Source organism: Pipistrellus hanaki, assembly GCF_964339955.1.
Source record: "Pipistrellus hanaki genome assembly, chromosome: 1".
NCBI lineage: Eukaryota > Metazoa > Chordata > Mammalia > Chiroptera > Vespertilionidae > Pipistrellus > Pipistrellus hanaki.
This window is the reverse complement of record NC_140503.1, coordinates 118,938,142-118,948,796: the sequence shown is the minus strand read 5'-3', so window position 1 is coordinate 118,948,796 and position 10,655 is coordinate 118,938,142.

Genomic DNA, 10,655 nt, shown 5'->3' with positions numbered 1-10,655 from the left:
ACTGAGGGTCCTAGTGTGGGTCAATTGTCCATTTCAGGGAAAAGTCACACAGTCCAACACGTGGCCACTGATGCCCCAGTGAGAGGAGGGGACCTGCGGGACCTTACTCAGAGAATAGGTGCTGTAAGGGTATCCTGCGCTAAGCTGACACCCTAAAAACATATGCACTACAACCACCATTCTAAAAATATGGGAACTGAGACATTATGAAGATAAATAATTTAGCTAAAGGTTCTAATAAGGAGAGAACCAGCAAGATTTTAGCTTTGGTCTGTATGAATCCAAAGCTCCTATTGTTGCATTTTTACTTTGCTCACTGTGTAGAATATTAATCGACAGCTCTTTGACTCACTATCCTCTGCTTTCACTGTCTAGATTCAGGTGTGTATAAATCCTAAATGAATAGGTAGGCCATATGGTCATAACAACTGTTATTAGAGATTTTAATAAATTTTTAAGGAACTAGTCTCCCTTAAGATTTTTCCAACACTAATCCATGCTGAAGAAATAAAAATAAGAAAAAAAATAAGTAAGACTTAAAAACCTTTCTATTAATTTATTTTCTCTCTAAATCCATATGCATTTCCCAAGAATTAAATATTAAAAGTGTTCAGCCTGGCCAGCTTGACTCAGTAGTTGAGTATTGACTAATGAAGCAGGAGGTCACAGAGTGAATCCCGGTCAGAGCACATGCCCGGGTTGCAGGCTCCATCCCCAGGAAGTAGCTGATCAATGATTCTCTCTCATCATTGATGTTTATATCTCTATCTCACTATCCTTTCCTCTCTGAAATCAATAAAAATATTTTTTAAAATGTTTAATTCAGCAATAGGCAGAAATATGAGACCCATTGAGTAGATATGGTCCCCTCCTCATGAAGTGACACTTTTTAATTCTGGAGGCTGGCTGTTGGCTGTGGGAGCCTTGTAATTCTCCTTTATAACCAAAACGAAGGAATGCATTTTAAACCAGCTGGCTCCCTACTTATAGTACTTCTGCTCTATAAGGAGAAATGAAGGTGAACAAAGGGTGAAATGTTTACTGACATCAGGAGACAAAGATTTTATGATTCTGGGAAAATAGAAATAATTAAGGGGACTACCAAGCAAAAAATTCTGCTAAAAAAAAAAAAAAAAAAAAAAAAAAGGTTCCATTTTTAGTCTCAAAAGGAGGGAAGTGACTCTGTTCTGTGGTGCTTGAACCTGTCTTAATGGAAAGAAGCTGTCCCATCAGATAAACACAAATTCACACATTCAGTGGCTTTTTTATATGGATTTTCTATCCTGTAGGGCCCTCTAGAGACTGCACCACAATCTCTCCAAAGCTCATTTTAATCAGGCCCCAGAACAAGAGGTGAAATGATAATGTTTCAGGTCACATGAGTTGTCAGCTCAATCTTGCTGTCAAGAGATTTTCTTCAATGTGTTACTTGACTTCATTCACTGAGTGCAAAACAAATACGGGATGGAGGGAGGGAATAGTCATATTTTCTTAAAGGATTATTATTATCATTAGAGGCCTGGTGCATGAAATTTGTGCACGGAGGAGGGGGGTCCCTCAGCCTGGCCTGTGCCTTTTCATAGTCTGGAAGCCCTTGGGGAATATCCCTCTCGCAGTCCGGGACCCCTTGCTTCTTACTGCCCCCCTGCTCACTGCTCCTTAGCGCTGCCACAGAGGCGGGAGAGGCTCCTGGCCACCACCGGTGCACTCGCTAGCTAGCCGTGGGCCTGGCTTCTGGCTGAGAGGTGCTCCCCCTGTGGGAGCACACTGATCACAAGGGGACAGCTCCTGCATTGAGCGTCTGCCCCCTGGTGGTCAGTGTGCATCATAGTGACCGGTCATTCTGGCCGTTTCACCTTAATGGTCACTTAGGCTTTTATTATATAGATTTTTTTCTTTTTTTAGCTAAGAGTAGCTGTCAGGAGACAGAAGTTTCATAATCACCACTATCTCCAAATAACTTGCACTGTGGCTAAATCAGATTTCTGTTCCTACTAAAATGAGAGATTAGTGGAATTGCAGGTGCTGAAATGTCAATTTGATGTAAGCTTCTATTTTCTGCGTTTAAGAGAGGCCAGAGTAGTTGGTGCTGGATGGAACACAAAGGTGTACTATAGAACGCAGAATGCTGACGGCCATTGGAAATGGATTTGCTCCAATAGATGATTCTCTCTTGTGTATACACAGAATGATCCCAACAAGATATTAATCTGGATAGTCAAAAGTTGGCCCTACTACTTCTTAAATCACCATAATGGGACTCATTAAGAATTAAACCAAGCTCTTTAGATTTTTCAATGGTGATAGGAATCTGCAGTGTCTGACTTTCAAAGTTTCTAAGGATACTTCGTTTTAGTCAGTGGTCAACACTTCTTTTTGTTTCATAGGGAAATAAAATTCTCACCTCTTGGATGTGGGGACAATTTTACACCCTCAAATAAAAGTGCAGTAGAGGAATTCTTCAATTCACTTGCTCTGGCTTTGGCTTGTAAAACCTCCAGCACTCATAAATTTAAATTCATGTGATCTCTCTTGTAGACAATTTGAAAAAATTCTAGCCTGGATTTCTTAGATAAAGTGAGTCTTCTGTTTTATAAATGATCTAGTGGGAATGAAAAAATATTTATTGATTCATAAATTTATAATATTTATAATATAGTGCAAGTTACTGGTGGAAATTCTACCTAATAAAGAGAGGATATGCAAATTGACCATCATGTCATCACAAAGATGGTAGCGCTGATAGCCACAAGATGGTGGCACCTAGTCCACTCAAGCCCCCCTCACCCCCCGGAGTCCCCTAGAATCCCCCTCAGGCAGGTCCGGCCGCTGCTCCTTGCACCTGCTACCAGAGTCTCACAGTCCTTTCAGCCCAGCTTGTGTGTGTGTATGTGGGGGGGGGGGGGGTTGGTAGTGGCAGGTGTACAGTGAGGTTGTACCCGCCCTCAGCCCCCCAGCTGCCCAGGGTGCAGGCAAGTCTTGGATGGCAGCTGCCCGGCTGACACTCAAGGCTCAGGCAAGCTTCAGATGACAGCTGCCCAGCTGTCCAGGGCCGTCCGAGGCTCGGGTAACCAAGGCTAGCTGAGGCTTGCACTGCCAGAAGAAGCAGCAGAGGTGTGATGGGGGCATCATCTTCCCCTGATCACCAGGTTGCCTCCTGCCCCTGAGGGCTCCCAGACTGTGAGAGGGGGTAGGCTGGGGTTAGGAACCTCCCCCCCCTCCCCCCGCCACCTCCAGTGCATAAATTTTCATACAACGGGCCTCTAATGAAATAATAAGTGTTATATTTTAAATAAAATCAAACTCAATAAAAAGCTAGTTCTCCCTCCCAACTTTCTCAAACTAAGATGGTTATCCAGCCATTCTGTAATACATCAGTTCAAAGGAAATGTTTCCTGCTTTTTATGTATACATGTATATTTGAATGTGTGTAAGACTGATTTTTTTTTTAACTGATTCTGTTATTGGCCAAACAGTAATAGTACATGCTACAAAGAGCCATTTGACCAGGTAAATAATAGATACCAGTCTGCGAAAAAGAAAAATAAATTATGACTTACTGTCTTCATTCATTCCATGAAGCCTTCAGGGTAGTAGCTCTTAATCAACAGTTAAAGGGACTTTTAATTTTGACTTAAAAGGAGAAAACTACCTACCCCAACAATGCTGATCTAATTTTTAAAAAAATATTTCTTATTGATTTCAGAGGGGAAAGGAGAGGGAGAGAGAGATAGAAACATCAATAATGAGAGAATCATTGCTCTCTGCCTCCTGAATGCCCCACACTGGAGATCGAGCCTGCAACCTGAGCATGTGCCCTGAAAATTGAACCATGTCCTTCTGATTTATAGATTGATGCTCAACCACCGAGCCATGCCAGCCAGGTGACCCAATATTTTTTAAAGGATTACTGAGAAGGCAGATCATTTGGACTTGTCCTAGTGTACATAGCAGCAGTCTGTTTGCCTATTTGACTTATGCACCTACAATAAGTAGAAGAAAGAGTTGAATTAGGTTTATTCAAACTAGAAATATTTATTGAAGGCCTTCTATAGTCTGTGCCAACTACTCACTTAACAAGAAATAGCTAAAGGAACTCATCACCATCAAACCAGTATTATATGAAATGTTAAAGGGTCATCTTTAAAAGAAGAAAAAAAAGATCAAAATTAAAATGGCAATAAACACATATCTATCAGCAATTGAATCTAATTATAAAATGAGCAAGCAGAACAGAAACGAACTCATAGATACAGAGAACATTTTGATAGATGGAAGGAGGTTTGGGAAGATGGGTAAAAAGGTGAAGGGATTAAGGAAGTACAAACTGGTCATTACTGGATAGTCATGGTGTACTGCATAGGGAATATAGTCAATAATACTCTAATCATTATGTATGGTGCCAGAAGGGTGTGAGGTTTATTGGGGTGATTATTTAAGCTACATGTCTAATCACAAGTCGCAGTTGGGCATCCTTAGCACTGCTGCAGAGGTGGGAGAAGCTCCTGCCTCTGCCACTGTGCTTGCCAGCCCTGAGCCCCGGGAAGCACACTAACCACCAGAGGGCAGCTCCTGTGTTGAGCGTCTGCACCCTGGTGGTCAGTGCACATCACAGCGACTGGTTGTTCTGCTGTTCAGTTGATTTGCATATAAGTCTTTTATTATATAGAATTCTACTGTAATTGAAAATAAAAAATGATTTAAAAATAAAATTTTAAAAAGAATGCTAATGTCATTCATTAAGATGAATATAGTGTTACTCTTTTTTTTTTTTTTTTTTTCCTTTTTTCAAAATTTATGAGCCTTTATTAAGCTGGCCAGTGACTGCAGTTGCAGCACTTCACTGCGGTAAAGGCCAAACTGCAGTGCAGACCACAGGTGTTACAGCAAACTTATACTCAGAATCCACAAGAGGGAGTTAGGACAGTTACAATGACAATCCAAAGGTGATAAAAGCTATTTTAGCCATTTCCAAGGAACTCAGGGCACAGGTGTAACGCCTGGGCCTGGGCACACTTGGCTGGAGCGTGACCCACTACCTCCCTCCAAACTCTAACCAACCCATTGTTCGGTGACCTACTCCACCTCCCTCTGTCCCAAGGCATCCTGCCTCCAGGCAACGGGGTAGCTGTGCAATGTTTGCAGCCCAGAACATTCCCTACTGGTCTTTTTTTTCCTTTTTCTTTTTCTTTTTCTTTTTCTTTTTCTTTTTCTTTTTCTTTTTCTTTTTCTTCTTCTTCTTTTTTTTTTTAAATTTCTTTATTGATTAAGGTATCACATATTTGTCTTCATCCCCCATTCCCATCCCAAACCCCTCCCCACACATGCCTCTATGCCCCTGTTGTTCATGACCATTGGTTAGGCTTATATGCATGCATACAAGTCCTTTTGGTTGATCTCCCCCCTTACTCCTGCCTTCTCTCTGAGATTTGACAGTCTGATCGATGCTTCCCTGTCTCCGGGTCTGTTTTTGTTCATCAGTTTATGTTATTCATTATTTACTCTATTTCTTTTAACACCAATTATAGCAAAATTCATCAGTGAGATTTCATGAGGTCTCTTTCTACCAGGTATTCTAGAATATAGTTTACATTAGCCTCTTTTCTCTTCCTTTCCTTATTCCATAAATAAAGAAACTACTAAGTTGTAAAGTTATATATATCACTAGGGGCATCCACGTTACAAGTGAAAAAAAAATGTTCTGTTGGTGATCTGAGCCTGTGAAACACTCAGCTGCCAGAAGTTATGTCTTCGAGAAGATAACCCACTAGTGTCTAGTACAGCGATTTTCAATTGATGTGCTGAAACAATTTTAAAACATGCAGTACCTGACTATTTAGTCAGGGGCATTGACCTTAGATTGATATATATTTTTTAAAAATAGAGTTGCATCTTATTGGTTACTTCACATAATAAGGTTGAATCTGATTGATTAATTCTTTGTATCAGAAATCTTTATGTACAAGTATAAGTAACTGATTGATTGATTATTTTATAAAATCTTTATTGTTGCCCCCTTTTCTTCCTATTGACCCCTTCTAGCCAACCCCCATAGAAACCAAATTTTTAAAAAGTCACTTTGAGGCAAAAAGTAGGTAATTATTATTATTTTACATCAATCAAAATTACACATATTTTTTAATCAGATCTGAAAAAAAAACTGTAATATACATTTTGGTGAGCTAAAAAATTTAGTAATTCGTTTATGTATGCCATGAAATGAAGAAGGATGAAAAGTGCTAGTCTAGCACATAGCTCTACATTATTTTCCTAAAACATTTACTTACTTGCTCAAAAGCCTTCAGTGGCTTTCCCTTCCCTAGAAAAGGCCCAGGGAATATTAGAGTCTCAAAGTGCTCGTCATTCCCCCAAAAAGACTCAGGGTGGGGAGTTCGGTGGTTAAATAAGGTCAGAAACAATTGTACTACATCCTATACTGAGGGACTGACCATGCACATAGCACATGGGAGGCTCAAAAGATCCAAAGGAAAAATTACTTTACTTCATTTACTTCGGTTTTCCCTAAACTTACTTGATGACAGAGTTCTTAATTCAGGTACAACTAATGAATATCTCAGAGCACTCATCTTTTTTTGAGAAATTTTGGCTTAGAGAAGAAAATGAAATGTAATATATATATATATATATATATATATATATATATATATATATATCATTAAATCATCTCCTGCCATCCATCACCCCACATCATTTGGTTTTGGACACCTTCCTTTCATGTATCTCTTTATAATCACACATATAGAGAATGATACAGAAATATCAATATCATGCATATTATTTAATCAAGGATACCTCTCTGTCCTTTCCAAATACTGGCATTGCTCTCACCTCTCCCCACCACCATCAGGGTAACTAGTGTTATAATCTGCTGAGTAATCTATACTTTTGCATAAACATAAATATAATTTAAAACATGTTTTACTAAGATGGAGTATCATATTATGTACATTTATCGATACACTAGTATTAGTTTTCTCACTTAAAAGTACATTAAGAAAACATTTCTGAGTTGGTTGTTTTTATTGATTTATTTATTATCTTAATTTATTGATTTCAGAGAGAAAGCGCGAAGAAGGGGAAAAGGGGAGAGGGAAAGAGAGAAAGAGACAGAGAGAGAAAAACTTGTTCTATTTATGCACGCATTGGTTGATTCTTGAATGTGCCCTGATAAGGGATTAAGACGGTAATCTTGGCAATTGGGATGACACTCTAACAAAATGAGCTCCCTGTCCAGGGCCTGAGTTGGTTGTTTTTAAATGGCTGCAAAACTGTAGATTAGGGGTGTCGAACTCAATCAGAGAAGGGGCCAAAATCTAAAATCCAGCCTAAATCGCGGGCCGAATGGTTTACTGAACAGTCATAAACTGACAATGTTATAAACTGACAGCGGAGTGCAGTTATGACAGCGCGGTGCGGGCCACATTGCAAGGCCTGGCGGGCTGGATTTGGCCCGCGGGCCTTGTGTTTGACACATGTGCTGTAGATGATATGAAGGTGTCAATATTTCTTTAACCAAAATCCTGTTGATGGGTATTTACTTAAAACACACACACACACACACACACACACACACACACACACACCCCTCTACAACATTCTTTAAAATAATCATGAATGCTCTAGCTGTTTTGGCTCAGTCAATAGATCATCGGCCTGCAGACTGAAGGGTCCCAGGTTCAATTTCAGTCTGGGCATATGCCTATGTTGCAGGCTCAATCCTCAGTCGGGAGTATGCAGGAGGCAGCCAATCAATGATTCTCTTTCATCATTGTTTCGCTCTTTCCCCTCTCCCTTCCTATTTGAAATTAAATATATATATTTGAGACCCAGTGCATGAAATTCATGAACATTTAAAAGGAATTAGAAGAAATATTTTAATATTGCTATTTGCCCTTTCTCTATAATAGAAGTGTCAGAGATGAAAGAAAATTAGAAAATTAGTAAAATTTATGTGAAAATCTTCCTCCTGTCAGAGTCTGAGGTGCGCCACAGGAGCCAGAATCAAGTCCCTGCCCACTCACGTGCATCTTGAAATCACATGAGACCCAGACCTGGCCAGCCCCACCAGGTGGGGGTGTGGCCTGAGGTTCTCTGGCCTGGGCTGGGACAGGGGGGGGCCCATTGAGGTCCCCCATCAAGCCCCATGGGTCAGGATGTGTGGCTTGAGGTACCCCATCAAGCCCTGACATGACAGGGGGACATGCCTCAGGTTCCACCCCCTGGCACAGGGGGCGTGGCCTCAGGTCCTCTGGTCTGGCACCAGGGTGGAGCCTGGCGTGAGGACCCTGTCAAACTCCACCAGGTGGGAGTGCAGCCTCAGGTCACCTGACTTGGCCCAGCACCACGCAGCCTCAGGTCCCTGCTGATTGCTTATTAAGGCTCATTATGAGAATTAGGACTCCGCTGTGGGTACACCATCTTGTGTTACAGGATCCCCACTTCTGCTGTGGATGCAGCCATCTTGTTATGGCGTGACAGTCAATTTGCATATTCCCACTTTATTATTTAGGAGATATATCCTATATAATAAAAGTCTAATATGCAAACTGACTATCAATCCAACACACAATATGGCTGCCCCCCTGGATCAAATATGGCCACCCCCATGTGGACACAAGATGGCTGGCAGGGGAGGGCAGTTGGGAAGAACCAGGTCTGCAAGGGAGGGCAGTTAGGGGCAATCAGGTCTGCAGAGGAGGGCAGTTGGGGGTGACCAGGCCTGAAGGGGAGGACAGTTAGGGGTGACCAGGCTGGCAAAGGAGGGCAGTTAGGGGTGACTGGGCCAGCAGGGGAGGGCAGTTTGGGATGATCAGGCCAGCATGGGAGGACAGTTAGGGGAATCGGGCCAGCAGGGGAGGGCAGTTAAGGGTGACCGGGTTGGCAAGGGAGGACAGTTAGGGGGAACAAGGCCTGCAGGAGAGGACAGTTGGGGGAGTGCAGTTAAGGGTAACCAGCCTGGCAAGGGAGGATAGTTAGGGGCAATTGGGCTGGCAGGGGAGAGTTAAGCATTGATCAGGGTGGCAGGGGAGTTGTTAGGGAGTGATCAGGCTGGCAGGCAGAAGCGCTTAGGGGCAATCAGTCAGGCAGGCAGGTGAGCAGTTGGGAGCCAGCAATCCTGGATTGTGAAAGGGATGTCCAACTGCCCATTTAGGCTCAATCCCTCAAGGGGGTTCCAGATTGGAGAGGGTGCAGGCTGGGCTGAGGGACACACACCCCTGTGCATAAATTTCATGCATGAGGCTTCTAATATATATATATATATATATCATCATGAATGACCAGCTGGCATGACTCAGTGGTTGAGTGTCTACCTCTGTACAAGGAGGTCATGGCTTTATTCTGAGTCAGGGCACATGCCTGGGTTGCAGGCTAAATCCCCACTGTGGGGCTTGCAATAGGCAGCCGATTAATGATTCTCTCTCATCATTGATGTTTCTCTTTCTCTCTCTCCCTCTCTCCCTCTCCCTTCCTCTCTGAAATCAATAAAAAATATATTTTTTAAAATATATTTTTATTGATTTCAGAGAGGTAGGGAGAGGCTCAATCCCACAGTACATAGGTCAACCTCCTAGTACACAGGTCAACACTCAACCACTGAGCCATGCCAGCTGGTCATTCATGATTACTTTACTATATCTACACTAATAAAAGAGAAAGATGCAAATTAACCATACTCCTCATACCTATCAGCCAATCAGGAGTGAGTATGTAAATTAACCCAACAAAGATGGTGGGTTAATTTGTATATGCAGGCACAGAGTGAAGACTGAAGGCTCCGCCCAAGCAAAGACTGAAGACTGAAGACTGAAAGCTCTGCTGCAGCCAGAGCCAAGCCTAAAGGCTGAAGGCTTGGCTCCACTGTGGCCTGGGTCCCAGGTACTGGAGGAAAACCAGTCCTGGCAGCCAGGGAAAGGAAGGCCTATTGCACAAATCTTCATGCAACAGGCCTCTAGTATATACATATACATATATATTATTTCAGATAGTAAGGGAAAGGTATGGCTTGATTCCGAGTCAGAGAACATACCTGTGTTGCAGGCTCAATCCCCACTGTGAGACTTGCAATAGGCAGCCGATCAATGGTTCTCATCATTGATGTTTCTCCCTCTCCCTTTCTCTCTGAAATAAAAAAAAAAAAATGTATGCTTGCATATAGGTACAACCAATGAACACAAAACTCTGGGGAGGGTGAGTATGTATGGGGGGGGGCAATGGTAAAATATGTACACAGATAATAATTTAATAAAAAAATAATAAATTATATGTGTGTGTGTGTGTGTGTGTGTGTGTGTGTGTGTGTGTGTGTTATTGATTTCAGAAAGGAATGGAGAGGGAGAAACATCAATGTGAAAGAGAACCATCAATTGGCTGCCTCCTGCATGCCCCATACTGAGGTTGAGCCCACAACCTGTGCATGTGCCCTTGGCCAGAATCAAAACTGGACCCTTCAGTCCACAGACTGGATGCTATAGCCACTGAGAAAAACTGGCCTGGGCAAATATATATTTTAAAAAAATCATCATAAACATGTATTTCTATGGACTGTTATACTTATTTCTAAGAGATTAATTCCAGAATTGGGATTTTGTGTGTGTGTGTGTGTGTGTGTGTGTGTGTGTGTGTGTGTCTGTGTG